Source organism: Eretmochelys imbricata, chromosome 4 (genome assembly GCF_965152235.1).
Source record: "Eretmochelys imbricata isolate rEreImb1 chromosome 4, rEreImb1.hap1, whole genome shotgun sequence".
In the NCBI taxonomy this organism is placed as follows: domain Eukaryota; kingdom Metazoa; phylum Chordata; order Testudines; family Cheloniidae; genus Eretmochelys; species Eretmochelys imbricata.
Window position 1 is genome coordinate 120,514,876 of NC_135575.1, and position 16,319 is coordinate 120,531,194.

At 39.5% G+C, this 16,319-nt stretch overlaps 1 protein-coding gene across 2 annotated transcripts in view; it reads right to left on the bottom strand.

Moving 5' to 3' along the window:
* The window catches only part of JAKMIP1 (janus kinase and microtubule interacting protein 1), a 247,120-nt gene that overhangs the window by 219,006 nt on the left and 11,795 nt on the right, over positions 1–16,319 (bottom strand). For both annotated transcript variants that reach the window (XM_077815868.1, XM_077815866.1), the window contains exon 2: positions 13,790–13,934. The gene's annotated coding sequence lies outside the window, so the exon portion shown is untranslated. The remainder of the gene's footprint in view (positions 1–13,789; positions 13,935–16,319) is intronic.

Sequence of the window (16,319 nt, forward strand, 5' to 3'; positions counted from 1 at the left end):
GGAAACTTATATCAATAATGTAGTCATTACCATACAAGTAGCATACATCATTCCATGGTAACCCATTCTCACTCACCAGCAGTACACAAGTTGATTGGAATAGGATGACCCCAAACTCACTTTTTTCCTTTTAAGTAGTCCAATATTAAATATTTTGATACAAATATACTTGTATTAAAACCTTTTTTAAACCTAGAAATTAATTCAAAGCTATAGGAGCTATATTTTATATCACTAAATATCTTGGCTGGGATAAATATTGTATAGTTTAAATTCACAGAGAACACGCATTATAAAAGGTAACATCTAGTGGTAGAAGTTCAGAACCACAATACAGCATTTTCGGAAAGTCCTTTAACATAATACGAAAAACTGAATACTTTTTATAGGACTGTATTTTCTGGTAGAGGAGAAAGTGGAAGGACATCATCAGCAATGACATTTGTAGCCAAACCCAGAAACCACCTCTATCAGCACTGTTTTGGTTCCACTCATCTACATCACAATACAATTATCACAAATGGAATTCTTGCTGCATCTCAGAGTAGTCAAGGACTTGAATGATCATTGAACTACTCATGGTTAGAAGTGATCCCTTGAAAATAAGGAAGAGGAACAGTAGCAGTGTTTTATAGGGACAACTGCATCTTTCACGAGCACCCAAATTCACTACAAAATAAAACTATATTTAAAAAGATAGAAAAAGATGGATTATGGGTCTGATCCAAATCCCACAGACATCAACAGGAATGGAATCTCTCACTAGAATATCAGAACTGCCATACTGGGTCAAATTAATGGCCCATCTAGCCCAGTATCATGTTTCTGACAGTGGCCTGTACCAGACCTTCAGTGTGAGTGTACTGAACAATGCAGTTGGAGTGATCCACACCTATCTTTCCCTCCCGGTTTCTGACAGAGGTTATGGGTCACCCCAAGCACGGGACTGCATCCCTGACTATCTTGGCTAACAACCATTGAGGGACATATCCTCCATTAACTCATTTGTGAGGGGGGGAGGGGTTAAACCCCATTACACTTTTGGTCATAACAACCACCCATGGCAATGAGTTCCATTAGTTAAATGTGCATTGTGTGAGAAAGTATTTGCTCTTGTTTGTCTGCTGCCTACTAATTTCATTGGGAGACCTCTGGGGGGGGTGGTTTATTGTGGGAAGGGGTAAATAACACTTCTCAATTCACTTTTCCCCACATCATTCATGACTTTAGAGACCTCTATCATATCCTCCTCATAGCGGTCTCTTTTCTAAACTGAACAGCCCGAATCTTTTAAGTTTCTCCTCGTATGGAAACCATTCCATACCCTTGATCATTTTTGTTGCCCTTCTCTGGAACCTTTTCAAGTTCCACTATATCCTTTTGGAAACTGGGCGACGAGAAGTGGACACAGTATTCAAGATGAGGGTGCACCATGGATTTATATAGTAGCATTATGACTGGGCTCTTTTGACTGGGCCAACATCCACCTTACTCAACACAAGATAGACATGGATTGGTAACCATAAAAACTCAACACTTGCCTCAGGTTGCCACAAAGTGACATCTAAGATTCACTCAAGATTAAGTATGGTAACTACTGGTAAATCAGTTTTTAAATGGTGGCTAAACATGTTCATTGTAATAGTGTTAGCATATTTCCTATTTAAGTGCTTAAAAGGACTCATGGGCCTAATATAAATAGTAATGCTGAGCAATAAGTCAGGATATTTCAAAAGGTAATAAAAGGGTATCACATCAATCTGAACAATACTGTTTTGTCTAAGCATTCTCCATCTCAAAATATGATGTACAGCAGGGGTTCTCAACCTTTTTCTTTCTGAGCCCCCTCCCCCTCCCAAAATGCTATAAAAACCCCACAGCCCACCTATGCCACAGTAACTGATTTTCTGCATATAAAAGCCAGGGCTGGTGTCAGGGGGTAGCAAGCAGGGCAATTGCCTGGGGCCTCATGCCACAGGGGCTCCCGCGAAGCTACAGTGCTCAGGCGTCGGCTTCAGTCCTGGGTGGCAGGGCTCAGGGCCGTGGCTTCAGCTTTAGCTTTCTACCCTGGGCCCCCTGCTTGGTAGGTCCCCTGAAACCTGTTCATGGCCCCCGCAGGGGGCCCCAGACGCCTACTTGAGAACCACTGACGTACAGCATCAGTCCCACTTGTGTCTTTCAACACTGATGCCTATTTGTAGAGCTGCATCTAGCAATAATCAAGGATGAAAGAACTCAAACATGTCCCAACCCATAATCACTGAGACACAACCCAACATGCAGCAAAAAGTCAGATCAACATTTTAAGCAACTCTAAGAGAAGTTTTCCCTTCTACTGTGGAATTTCCATACTGTAAAGTAATTCAGCAAAACTACCACATGAATTATCTAGGATGCACATTAGCTCAATATCTGCAAAATAGGGTAAGTCCTGGACTATTTATTTCTTTTTTCCTCTTGCATGAAAAAAGATTTTCTTTCAAAATCACAAATCCAAATTTAAAAATGTCATCCAGATTCCAAACTGTTTCAGCACATGTATGTCTAACTTTTGCCTGCCCTTCTCTTTCTGAAATTCCAAACTGTGACACTTGGTAACATTAAAACAGCTCAAAAGCACGTTTAGCAACTCCAGAGAGACAGGCAGCAAAGCCATTACAAATATGAAAGCCTACAATGTACACATCTGTTTGGAAGACCTGAAAGACCTCTGTTCTGATAAAACAGTGAGGAAGCAAGATGTATGTAGTAAAAATAGTAGAAAATACAGTCAATTGCATGTAATTTTTACAAACACTGAAATTTTACTACAGAAGATAAACCTTAATATTTTCAGTAACCACAGAAGGAAATTTTACCCTCTAGCAAATCCTTTCATTCAAAGTAGCAATGCTTCAAACAGACAAATGAGCAATGTATAAAGTAACATGACTTAATCTCTCACATCTAAATAAAATCCCATTATAGAATATTTTTTTAAAAAAATAATCCTAGAACAACTGACTTTATTTACCAGTGTCATACAGTAATAAAAATGTCATTTATCATCCTACAGGAAGTATGTTTTGCTACAGTGTACTGACAACAAAATACTTTTTACCATCCTGATAACATGAAATATCAAAAGAGCCTCGAATGACATAATGTGCCAGTTTTAAATGTCCTGGTTTTGTAGGACATTCCCAGCTGCTTATATTAAAACTGAATCTTTTCCCTGCTTTCAGTACAGTCGTAGGATATCTAAGTACTTGCACCAGGTAAGAGCAGCACAGGGTCTATCCACTAGCCAGCTGTTCCTTGCCTGGCTACTAAGCAGAACCAACCTCCACTCGCAGGAGAGGTATTTCCAGTAGGGATAAGGAGGTTTTAGTACCATTATGCAAGACATTGGTGAGACCTCACCTGGAATACTGTGTGCAGTTCTGGTCTCCCATGTTTAAGAAAGATGAATTCAAACTGGAACAGGTACAGAGAAGGGCAACTAGGATGATCCGAGGAATGGAAAACTTGTCTTATGAAAGGAGACTCAAGGAGCTTGGCTTGTTTAGCCTAACTAAAAGAAGGTTGAGGGGAGATATGATTGCTCTCTATAAATATATCAGAGGGATAAATACCAGAGAGGGAGAGGAATTATTTAAGCTCAGTACCAATGTGGACACAAGAACAAATGAATATGAACTGGCCAACAGGAAGTTTAGACTTGAAATTAGATGAAGGTTTCTAACCATTAGAGGAGTGAAGTTTTGGAATAGCCTTCCAAGGGAAGCAGTGGGGGCAAAAGATCTATCTGGCTTTAAGATTAAACTCGATAAGTTTATGGAGGAGATGGTATGATGGGACAACGTGATTTTGGTAATTAAATATTCATGGTAAATAGGCCTAATGGCCTGTGATGGGATGTTAGATGGGGTGGAATCTGAGTTACCCAGGAAAGAATTTTCTGTAGTATCTGGCAGGTGAATCTTGCCCATATGCTCAGGGTTTAGCTGATCGCCATATTTGGGGTCGGGAAGGAATTTTCCTCCAGGGCAGATTGGAAGAGGCCCTGGAGGTTTTTCGCCTTCCTCTGTAGCATGGGGCACGGGTCACTTGCTGGAAGATTCTCTGCTCCTTGAGGTCTTTAAACCACGATTTGAGGACTTCAATAGCTCAGACATAGGTGAGAGATTTTTCACAGGAGTGGGTGGGTGAGATTCTGTGGCCTGCGTTGTGCAGGAGGTCAGACTAGATGATCATAATGGTCCCTTCTGATCTTAGTATCTATGAATCTATAGCAAAAATTGAAATTCCCTTTATATTCCCTAAAGCTAGTATTCAGGTCTAACATAGAAACTCCCCTGTGTTGGATGCAACACTTTTTGGGTGAGGAAATTATCATCTAGAATATTTAGAAATTCCAAATAAGTTTTAGTACTGCCAGCCTGAGACCTCCAGCATTCATCATTCAGATAGAGGTCCCCCATGACATCACACCATTTTTTCCTACGTGTTACAGACAGGTGCTTAAGGAGCTGGTCATCCTCTTCTCTATGTCTCCTACCAACAGTTCCTGTCTAACAATGCAGAGAGAGACTCAGAAATTGTAGCTCCCATTCAACAGCACAAGAAAGCAGGGACTTTTAGATGGTACAGTGAACCAGCCACGTTCACGCTATAATTCTTGGTTAGTTTAACTTGAAAAAAGTTTGTTACATTTATATTCACACACTCGTCTCATCTAGTCCTTTTCTGGATTATTACACAGTAAAGCTTCCTATTTGTGTTAATTTATTTATACTTAAATATTACACAACTAAGTGTTAAATGCAAGCTCTCCATGCCTTAAGAAGATCTCTATCACCCTAGCACTTATAGATGTGAAGATGATAATCCAAATGGGAACTAATAGCCTTGCCTGATTTTGCAGACAACTCCAGGCCCTCTGCTGCCACTCCCAGCTTTGCAAAACAGCTGTAGCATGAAAATAGCAAGTCTCAAATCAGTTTCACAGCTGCTATTCAGAATCCTGTGAGGGTAGCTTTGAATCTGTCAAGGATTATGACAATTTCAGTTGGCTGCTTTTTGGAAAAGCTATTGTATGAGCAACAATAGAGACAAGCAGTGGAGTTACTTATAATGGAAGAAGGCCGAAAAAAAGAGGGCTGGGGGAAAGTACAGTGGGGAGGACCAGCAACCTAACATCAGCCAGCAAGCTCTCGAGGAGTAGAAGGGACAGAAAGCTCCATCCCTTCCAATACTTTGCAGGAGTTTCACATTTAACAAGAAACCTACTAGGCAGAGAAAGATATGAAAGAAAGAATTCTCACGTGGGGGGCAGGAAAAGCACACTGGAAGAAATCCCCTCACTCTCTCCCTGCCTATCTGCTGACAGTTGTTGGGCTTCTCACAAGCATGTTGCAATTGAGACTTAGCCTTAAACCCACCCTCAACTTTTGTATCCACCTCTGGTTAGTTGATATCTGCTCAATTTTTCAAGCTCTTTCAGTTGTCTTTGCAAATTAGATTAAAAACATCGTCAAATACCAAAGACGGCTATGCAGACCAATTTACAAAAATCTACTATATGCAGACAAATATTGGTGTACTCTGAATATAATCTGACACAGCTATTATATTTCAGGACAGTAAGAACCTTTAAAAAGGAGATACTGGTTTAGAAGACAACCTGCTGCAAACAAACTGGAGTGCTGATATTTACAGGTATGTAAAGTTGTTCTTTTGGTTTTAGTTATGTCTTCTGACTAAGCCTTGATGACATTTCCTATTCATCTTGTTTTAACAAAGAAAGAAATTAAGCTCATCTAACCTAATCACTGGTTCAAAAGGATTAGTAACATCTGTCTCCATCTTCCTCAAGATCTACCAAATGCATTCATATGTTTCTGCAAGTAATGGACCTGAACAACCACTTAAAGGGGTGCCATCAACAACAAAACTTCGCTTTCCCATCAGAATCTTTTCATCCATTATATTAAAAACAACACAGATTTCTACAATTGAATGAGATTAGTTGGAGAGGGATCTATTTTTCTCCAGTTTTTTTACTTTGTGCATTATATATAGTCAGATTCCCTGGTGTCTGTGGGGCTTTCACCATACATCAAGGGAAGAAAACAACACCACGTGCTTTTAAAAACATAGGAGAGTGACAATAAAGACAAATATTGATGGGGAGAGGTTGGGAGAGCCAGGTAAAATATCTGAACGAGCTTAACACATTTTTTTTTAAACTGACTAGACTGCGTTAACAGTATCTTTCTAAAGGTAAAGAAAAATGTAATATAAAATGTAATCAAATAGTCCATTTACGAAGAAGAAAGCGGTCTTAAATTTAAGAGTAATTTAACAAACAGGAAGCTGTCATCTTGATAATGTGAGACAGGAAATGCAAATCAGCCTCGGAACATGAGAGACATTTAAAGCAGTTTCTAAGACAGCTACTAGTATTTTGTAGACCAAATATTTTTAACTACGCTGAATATAAAGTTGCCTTACACTAATTTACATGCATTCAAATGCCAAGCAACAATTTCATTGTCTCAAACCGTTTGGAGAATGGGATTCCTGCTGGGAAGTATCAGTAAAATGCAAGTTCCAATTGAGAGGCTGCACAGTGTTACGAAAATACTGAAACAATTGTTCCCAAAAACAGAATGGGTTTTTTAAATATAGTCCTAATTAGTGAATATTTAGCAAACCAAAGAAATACGGTAACTATCATTCCAGTTTTCCTTTTAAGATATTATATACTCGACAATGGCTATATACCATTCCTTACTAAACTCGTTCACTTCAACTTAATATTTAGGTACATAATGATTTAAAGCCCAGAAAGGAGATGAGCACCACTGGGATAAGAACGCCACTCATCGAACCATAATGAAATGACTCTCCTATGACCAAGGTGGTCGCAGAATACATAGATATAGTCAATGACTTGAAAAAACAAGACAGTTACGAATAACCCTCCATTTCAACTTACTCTTTTTAAAAGCAAAAACAACGAGAAGTCCTTGTGGCACCTTAGAGACCAACAGATTTTTAAAACAGTTTCCATAGTTTATTTCTAACCAACACACATTTGCTATAATTACATTGGTAGTTGTTATATTAATAAAGATGTCAGGCATCAAACCCTGCCCCCACAAGTAAGGGCAGCTCAATCTCCACAGTCAGTAGGCTAATCCTTACATTAATACTGGACAGTAATTTAAGGTAGTTCAGAAAAGCAAAGCATAATGAAAGTACACAACAGCCTGTAAATCTTGTACCAACATATGGCTGTCTGAGTGTCAGTGGAAGAGGAAGAAATGAAAACATAGAAAATTGATAACTTTTCTTATTTTAAGATTTCAAAACATGAACTACAGAGTTTAACTCCTCCAAAATTACTATACCAAATTGTCTGTACTAGGGTGTAGAGAATCACTCTGCAGTTCAATGCCACCCTTTGTCCTTGAGCAAAAAAAACCTTCTAATCCAGTGGCCACAATGAAGGCATCAATTCCATGCACACACACTGTAACAAGGTAAAAAAGACAAAAACACCCACAAAAGAAGAGCAATTCTTGACTTGAAATGAAACCAAACTGAAATAAGGAAGGTGTGCCTAAAGAGCAACATAAATCTGTAAGGAAGGGTGGGGGAAACGATGCAAAAGTCTAGTACAGAGATATGAGGAATCTAGGGGTAGCGAAGTCAAATTTAAATGTGATTAAGAGGAAAAAACAAAACTGCTGAAATAAAATTAACTATGCCCAACTTTATATATGCCATCTACCAAACAACAACATATTAAGAATGTAGAACCAATAGAGATGAACAAGGAAGTGCAAGAAGTTAACAGTAATAAGTAAAAGAAACTACATTCAAGAGGTTGAAAAAGTCATAAGAGATAGGGATCAGAAATGCCATTCACCTGCATCAACAGGTGGTGGAAATTGATGGGTCCTGTGGTGAAAGGGGGCCTATCCCAGCAGCAAGGGAGGGAGACACTCACTAAGGGACAATAGGTAGCTCCTCCCCTGAAAGTCTCTGGCACCCATTGGCCTTCTGTGGGAGAGGGGTGCAGTTTGGCCAGCATTCCCCAGCTCCCAGGATTTAGCCCAGCACGGGGGCCATATGAAACCTCTTTCGGCTCCATTCCAGCAGTCCACCCTGCCCATCTAAACTAGGAATGGAAACCCAGACAGATGCTGCGAGTGGAATTCAAATCTAGGAACTGTTCACAAGATCATGAAGAGAGGGGCTATCCCACAGTGCCAGGCACCTACCACACAAGGCTTTACCGATCAAACACAACACTTTTTAATACACCTGGAAATAAACTGGTTGCCTGTGCATTCATTGCTCTAATCCAACGGCTCTCAATCTTTAGCAACCCAAGGACCCCCATTTTTATTGAAAAATGTTTAACGGACTCCCAAGCCAGCTTCTAATTTTCCCCAGGGGTGTTAAACCCCCACTCAACCCCAGACCCCGCCCCCACTCCACCCCTCCCCCAACGTCCCACCCCCACCTCTTCCAACCCCACCCCTGCCCCTCCTCTTCCCTGCCACTTTCCACACCACTCCCCACTCCTCCCTCTCCCCACCAGTGCCTCCTGAACAGCTGTTCCATGGTGTGCAGGAGGCACTGGGAGGGAGGAGCAGGAGCTCATCAGAGGGCCAGCGGCCGCGGACGTGACTCACAGACCCTATGGAAAACCGCAGCTCTAATCAAATAGGCTACTGCATTTATCACGCCTGTAGCTGGAGTTTCTTTAAGAGCGATCTTTAAGAGTAACCACATGGAGATCATAGGTTCACCTCCACAATGGATTAATCCAAAGGCAGAGAAAACATGTTTTTCCTAACAAGGTTTACATCTACTATAGACAAGGCACGTTGCCTTTAACATGTACTGAACTGGTGGAATTAAAGCCTACGGGGAAGCCTAGATTTAATTCCCCCAGCATAGCATGTTAAAGTATGCAATACATGTCTACTTTAGAGTTTTAAAACATGTTAGTTAGAACATGTTAGCTAACATAACATCTTTAAATCCTAGTCTAATAAAGGCCACAAAGTGTGAGATTGTTTCTTCACAGCAGGGACTATCTAAATAGGCAAGACAAAGATAACCGGACTAGATGACCTCTCGAGGTCCCTTACAGTCCTATGATTCTATTAAAGGAAGTATTACCCACTTTTAACAATGGGAAATTGAGGTACAGAAAGATTGCAAAGTCAAGATTTTCTACAGTGACTGGTTATCCTGGGTACTTTCATTTTAAGCCAGGCAATCTGTGTACCATGGGTACCTTTATTTTTGGGTGCTCTGCAGAAGAGTCTGAAAAGCAGGCTCCTTTAAAGTAAGTGCTGAACACTCACCCCTCTGAAAAATCAGGCCTTCATTACAGTATCACAAGTTGGTAAACAAAAAATTGAAACACCTTAAAATCACTTTGGAAACTCTTGCCCTAAGTGACTTGCCCAGGATTACACAGGAAGCCTGTGGCAGAGCAAGGAACAGAACTCAGGTCTCTCGCGCCTCTGTCCAGTACCTTAACCATAAGACCAATCCTCCTCAGAACTTCAACAGAGTGGGTAGGACTAATCATGAAACACTACAGTGTTAAACAACTGTCGTGCCCTAATCATTATACACAATCTTATAAATGGAGTAGGAAAAATGATACTAGTTAATTTCAAGGAGGCATTAAAATATTGTATGAAAGAAGAATTTAGAAACTAGGAGAGATGCAATATCTTTATACAGAAGTGAGACTAACTGCTAATAACAAAGGTTTAGATTATACACTGTTTATTAGCCTTAAATATTTGGAAGAAACTATATGATGTGGAAACGTATACCTAATTCCAAAGAGGGGCTGGATCTATGTAGCCTCAAGGCCTTTGATTAACCGAACTTTTTTGTATGTTTCTTGATTATATCGTGTCCAGCAGGAATTTAACCATGTAAAAGCTAAACCTGCAAGTACATTTTAAAAAACTACATATTTATTTTAAGGGAACAATTTAGATATGTTTCTGAAACATCTGCGAGTAGTTGTGAAGCATAGCTGAATTTAGACCCTCATCTTAACACCCAGCATAGTATTAGTGCAATGCCATTTTATATCCTGCTTGAGTCTAAACACAAGCTCTACACAGCAAGCTAATCAAGGACATAAAAAAAAAATCTAACTTTAGCCAAGCTACAGATAAAGCCAAGGTTAATAAATTCTATCCAGTGCCAACCATGCCCTTAATTATTAGACAGCACGGCTTAAGGAAAGCTGACAGATGGTGAATGGAAGAAAACTAGGACAAGTTCAACTATTAGAATGCTTAGAAAAGACTGAGTGTCTTGCCATTCAACAGGTATTACAATAATAGCACCTTTACACACAGTTTTGATAATTGAAAACATTTATATGTGAAATGGAATCAGATGCCTGTTCCCTTGAAAGAAAGAGCCATACTGATAGATTTTAATCCTTTTATTTAACCTTTAAGGAATTGAGAACTGCTACATAATTTTGCATTACATAGTTTGTATGTCCTAATGAGTGCTCTAGGAATAATTTTACTGTAATCTCCCAAGGACTGTCACAAAAATGTGATGTATTTCTAATGAAAGTATCCCAACAAGCAAAAATTTTGTTGTACACATAGTAAATAGGGTTTCCACAATTCTAGGTCATCGTGTTCCATAAATTTAAAACCTAACTTTTTTTAAAATTAGTAAATAATTTCTTTTGTATCAGTTAATTTAAGACTTTGGATTAATCTAGTGCTTGATTGACTTTGTGGTCTGGTTGCTCTGAATGGAGCTAGGCACTGAGCAAGCTTCTCCACACAAGCTTTGCCATGCATTATGAATAATTACCTCACTATACAACATCTCTGCTATTCTAGTCTTGAGCTGAGGCTTTCAGTCATGACAAACTGTGTGTTGATTTTTAGCTGTGGACAAATATCCACTAGGAACTAGGATGACACCACTATTACCAAAGGTGAAACAGGGAGGAATTTCAAATCTTTGATGCTTGTGGTCTTCATGCATTCTCTGCTAGAAACTGACACTATATCAGGGAAATCTGACACCTGACGTAACAGAACTAAAGGTATGTCTTCACTACCCGCCGGATCGGTGGGCAGCGATCAATCCAGCGGGGATCAATTTATCGCGTCAAGTCTAGACACGATAAATTGACCCCCAAGCGCTCTCCTGTCGTCTCCTGTACTCCAGCACCACGAGAGGTGCAGGCAGTCGACGGGGGAGTGGCAGCAGGCAACTCACCACAGTGAAGACACCACAGTAAGTCGATCTAAGTACGTCGACTTCAGCTACTTTATTCACGTAGCTGAAGTTGCATAACTTAGATCGATTCCCGCCCCCCCCCAGTGTAGACCAGGGCTAAGCTGAACCCTTTAAAAAGTATTAGAAGAGACTCTGTTTAACCAAATAAAGCATTATATCTGTAAAACTATCCCAGTCCAAACCCTAATGAAGTTAAAGGGAGTTTTTGAATTGACATCAATGGGCTTGCAGTCAGGTCGCAGGATTCACCTGCTGTCTGCAGCCACATGTTTTACTTTTTCAGCTAGTTAGGTAGAAGAAGATTCCCCACAACCTCATGTCAAACTGTAACCTTCTAAAAACAAAGACATTAACAAGAGTGCACTAAGTTTATCTGACTAATGTGTATAATCATAACCTACAATGCCCAATTACAGGTGTCAATAGAGGAGGTTTAGGAACAAATTGATAAGTTAAACAGTAATAAGTCACCAGGACCAGATGGTATTCAACCAAGAATTCTGAAGGAACTCAAATATGAAATTGCAGAATTACTAACTGTGGTATGATATGTATCTTATCACTTAAATCCAGCCTCTATTCCAGATGACTGGTGGATAGCTAATGTAATGCCAATTTTTAAAAAAGGCACCAGAGGCGATCCCAGCAATTACAGGCTGCTAAGCTTAACTTCAGTACCAGGCATACTAATTGAAACTACAGAATAGAACAGAATTATCAGACATATGGATGAACATGATATGTTGGGATCAAGTCAATTCAGCTTTTGTAAAAGGAAATCATGCCTCAACAATCTATAAGAATTCTTTGAGGGGGTCAAAAACATATAGACTAGAGATCCAGTGGCTATAGTGTACTTGGACTTTCAGTAAGCCTGTGTCAAGATCCCTCACCAAAGGCTCTTCAACAAAGTAGGCAGTCATGGGATAAGAGGGAAGGTCCTTTCATGGATCAGTAACTGTTAAAAGACAGGAAACAAAGGGTAGGAATAAATGGTCAGTTTTCAGAATGGAGAGAGGTAAATTGCGGGGGTCCCTCAAGGATCTGTACGGGGACCTGTGCTGGTCAACATATTCATAAATTATCTGGAAAAAGGGGTAAACAGTGAGGTGACAAATTTGCAGACACTATAAAATTACTCAAGATTGTTAAATCCAAAGCTGACTGTCAAGAATTACAAAGGCATCTCACAAAACTAGGTGACTGGACAACAAAATGACAGGTGAAATTCAATGTTGATAAGTGAAAGTAATGTACATTGGAAAACAAACCCAACTATATATACAAAATGATGGGGGTCTAAATTAGATGTTACTACTCAAGAAAGATCTTGAAGTCATTGTGAGTAGTTCTCTGAAAACATCTGCTCAATATACAGTGGCAGACAAAAAGCCAACAGAATGTCAGAATCCTTAAGGAAAGGGATTGATAATAAAACATAATGCCACTATATAAATCCATGATACACCCACATCTTGAATACTGCATGCAGTTCTAGTTGCCCCATCTCAGAAAAGACGTATTAGAATTGGAAAAGATGCAGAGAAGGTGATGAAAATTGATCAGGGGCATGAAACAGCTTCCAAATTAGGAGAGATTAAAAAGACTGGGACTGTTCAATTTAGAAAAAAGTTAACGAAGGAGAAGATATGATAGAGATCTATAAAATCATGGATGGTATGGAGAAAGTGATTAAGAAAGTGTTATTTACCCCTTCACAAAACACATGACCCAAGGGTCACCCAATGAAATTAATTAGCAGCTGGTTTAAAACAAACATAAGGAATTACTTCTTCACACAATGTATAGTCAACCTGCGGAACTTGTTGCCAGGGGATGTTGCAAAAGCCAAAAGTATAACCAGGTTCAAAAAAAGAATTAGAGAAGTTTGTGGGGATAAATCCATTAATGGCTATTAGCCGAGATGGCCAGGGATGCAACCCTATGCTCTGGGTGTCCCTAAGCCTCTCACTGCCAGAAGCTGGGACTGGACCACAGGAGTTGTATCACTCGACAAACTGCCCTGTTCTGTTCATTCCCTCTGAAATATCTGGCACTGGCCACCATAGGAAGACGGGTTAACTGGGCTGGATGGATCACTGTTCTGACCCATCAGGGCTGTTCTTATGTACACCAAATGTATTAACTTCTTATTTGACAACAATGCATACTGCAGTTAAATGAATATCCATTAACCTTTTTTTGGCTATAGGTCAAGACTGAACAGCTTTGGGAGATGAAGAACTTGTTTAATACCTGCCTGGATTGTGCTCAGTGACTGTAATTAGTATCATCAGTCTCCTACACTGTAAAAAGATATTCTAACTTGAAACATAAAACTGATAAGTGCATAGATAACACTGCTTATAATTATTTATATTGCCAGATATTTAACGAGCTATTTTGTTCCACATTATTTATATAGCATTTAGGTGTGGGAGATACTGTATGAAATATGCAGGTCAGATACCTGTCAACTTACCATCTATGGGTCCAATCCTGCTTTCATCAACTTCAAAGAGTGAAGGATCGGACACATGATTTCAGTCGGAGCTCAACAACTCTCAGTATCATGCCCATATAAATTCCATGAGTCAGGAACTTCTTTTCTTTTGTCTCATGGGGTGCTACATAATGGAAATAAAATGGAACAAAATAATGTATTTGTATTGATGAATTTTCATAATTAGTCTTATCTATGCACCTGTTAGCAGCAACTCTCAGGATGAGACCCTAAGACATAGCAAGGGATGCTGACTATATCAATGAAAGATCATGAGAAATGAATTGTCAGATCCACTTCTTGATCGTGCCGATTGTATTTTTATTAGGAGGTATACTGAAATGAAGAGCAGTGTCCAGAGTGGCAAGTCTGGAGTGACCATACATCTGTAGTCAAACAGTTGCACTGTATCTGAATAACTAATTAATATTTAAATTACAAAATAAAATAAATAAATACAAATAAAGTTTAATTTTGAATCCACACAAATTGGAAAAAAATATATAATGAATAAAGAAGCCAGGAGCAATTTTCTCTGTGCTTCACTTTTTTAAAAATTGCTGTGTTTCTAACTTGCCAAGAAGGTGAACAAGTCAGATAATTTGTTTGTCCAGCTAAACTAGGGTGTCTTTGGATTATCCACATATTAGTTTAACAGTACAACCAGTGCGCACCATATTTAACTTGACAAGATAGGGTCCCATCTATGTAATACTGCATACTTTAGAATCTTCTAATGAGTTACCACAGCCTAAACCAGATATGCCAGGCAGCAAGACCACTAGTTTGTCTTCTTTCTAAACAATAGCGAGAACAATTTATTTGTCAAGAATTGCTGCACAATGTAGAGCTCTCCAGTTAAAGATTTTGATCGATATATTCAATACATGCATGACTTAATTTCTTTCTCCATTAACTCACATTTGTAACATGGGAGGTTTATTTTTCTTTGCAGTAAATTAGCCAGACTACTGCTACTAATAAATAATAATACCATATAGCTTTTCCATAGCACTTTTCATCAGTGAAGCCCAAAGCACTTTGCAAAGGAGGTCAGTATCTTTATCCCCATTATACTGATGGGGAAATCAAGGTACAGGGAGGTGACATGAATTGCCCAAGGTCACCCAACAAACTGATTACAGAACCAAGGTGTCCAGAGTACTAGTCCAGTGCTCTATCAAGGAGGCCACACTGCCTATCCCAACTAAAAGAAGAGAACAGTTTACCAATGGGAATAATTAACCATCTGAATTAGTTTACCAAGGGAAGTAGTAGATTCTCCACCACTTGGGGTCTTTAAATTGAGAGTGGGTGCCTTTCTACATGTTGAATTACAAGTTATTGGACTTGATGGAGGAATTACTGTGTGAAGTTCTACAGCCTGTATGTTGTAGAAAATCAGATTAATTATTGTAATGGTCCCTTCTGGCCTTAAAACCTTGGAACAAGAACATTCTTTCATAGTAACAGCTTAGTTTCCTAAAAGAATATTTCCCCCTGGGTGCTTCCTTCTAGTTTCAGGCTCTGTCATTCACCCACCAACATAGCAGATGCACAGAGCACTACAGATCACCTGAGGATGGAGGACAGCCTTGTATCATTCAACATCTCCCAGATGATCAGGACTGACATTAATGAAACACTAAAGGGAGCTCAGTTCACTCCTTCATGCAGAAGGACAGCTATCGTGACAAGAGGCATATGTAAAATAGTGAGAAAAGGTAATAAAAAGGGTAGTGGGAGGAAAGTGAGAGTAAAACACTCATGAACGTGCATTTCAGACCCAGGCCACTTGTCACAGATCCCCTTCCAGACCCCTTGAAGACACACGGTTTGTGGGTTTGGAAAGACAAGGCGGAGTGCAGGAGATAGTGATATCACAGCTTGGGATGGGAAAAGGAAGAACACCTCTGACAAAAAAAAATTAAGAATGTGGCATGATGATTGGTTTATCAGTTTAGTACATGAAAATCCGTATCTAATGTTTCTGTGTTTGGTTACAGCCAAGATTGCCTGAAGCTGGGGGTGGACGACAGGGGATGGATCACTCAATGATTGCCTGTTCTGTTCATTCCCTCTGGGGCACCTGGCACTAGCCACTGTCAGAAGACAGGACACTGGGCTAGATGGACCATTGGTCTGACCCAGTATGGCCGTTCTTATGTTCTTAAGATATTATATCAATGTTTTTTTAAAGTACTTTATGCTGCACTCTAAATAGGACATGATTCAACAGATTTGAAGGATGTGTGTTATATGGACCATCTTAGTTTACCTTAGAAGTTTCTCAGTAACAGTGGCTATTTTTCTCAACGCTGTTTCTAGTGATAAATTGCTACTTTGCATCACCACAGTGGGTGCTATTTTACACTGGAGATGTGATTCACAAAAAGCAGTAAGAAATGTGGTATGTGCAGAGACCCAGGATTTTAAATTTCCACATCTTCTCTCGGGCCTTCTGATTCGAGGCTATGCTGCTACATCCGGTCAGCAGATTTCAAGAAAA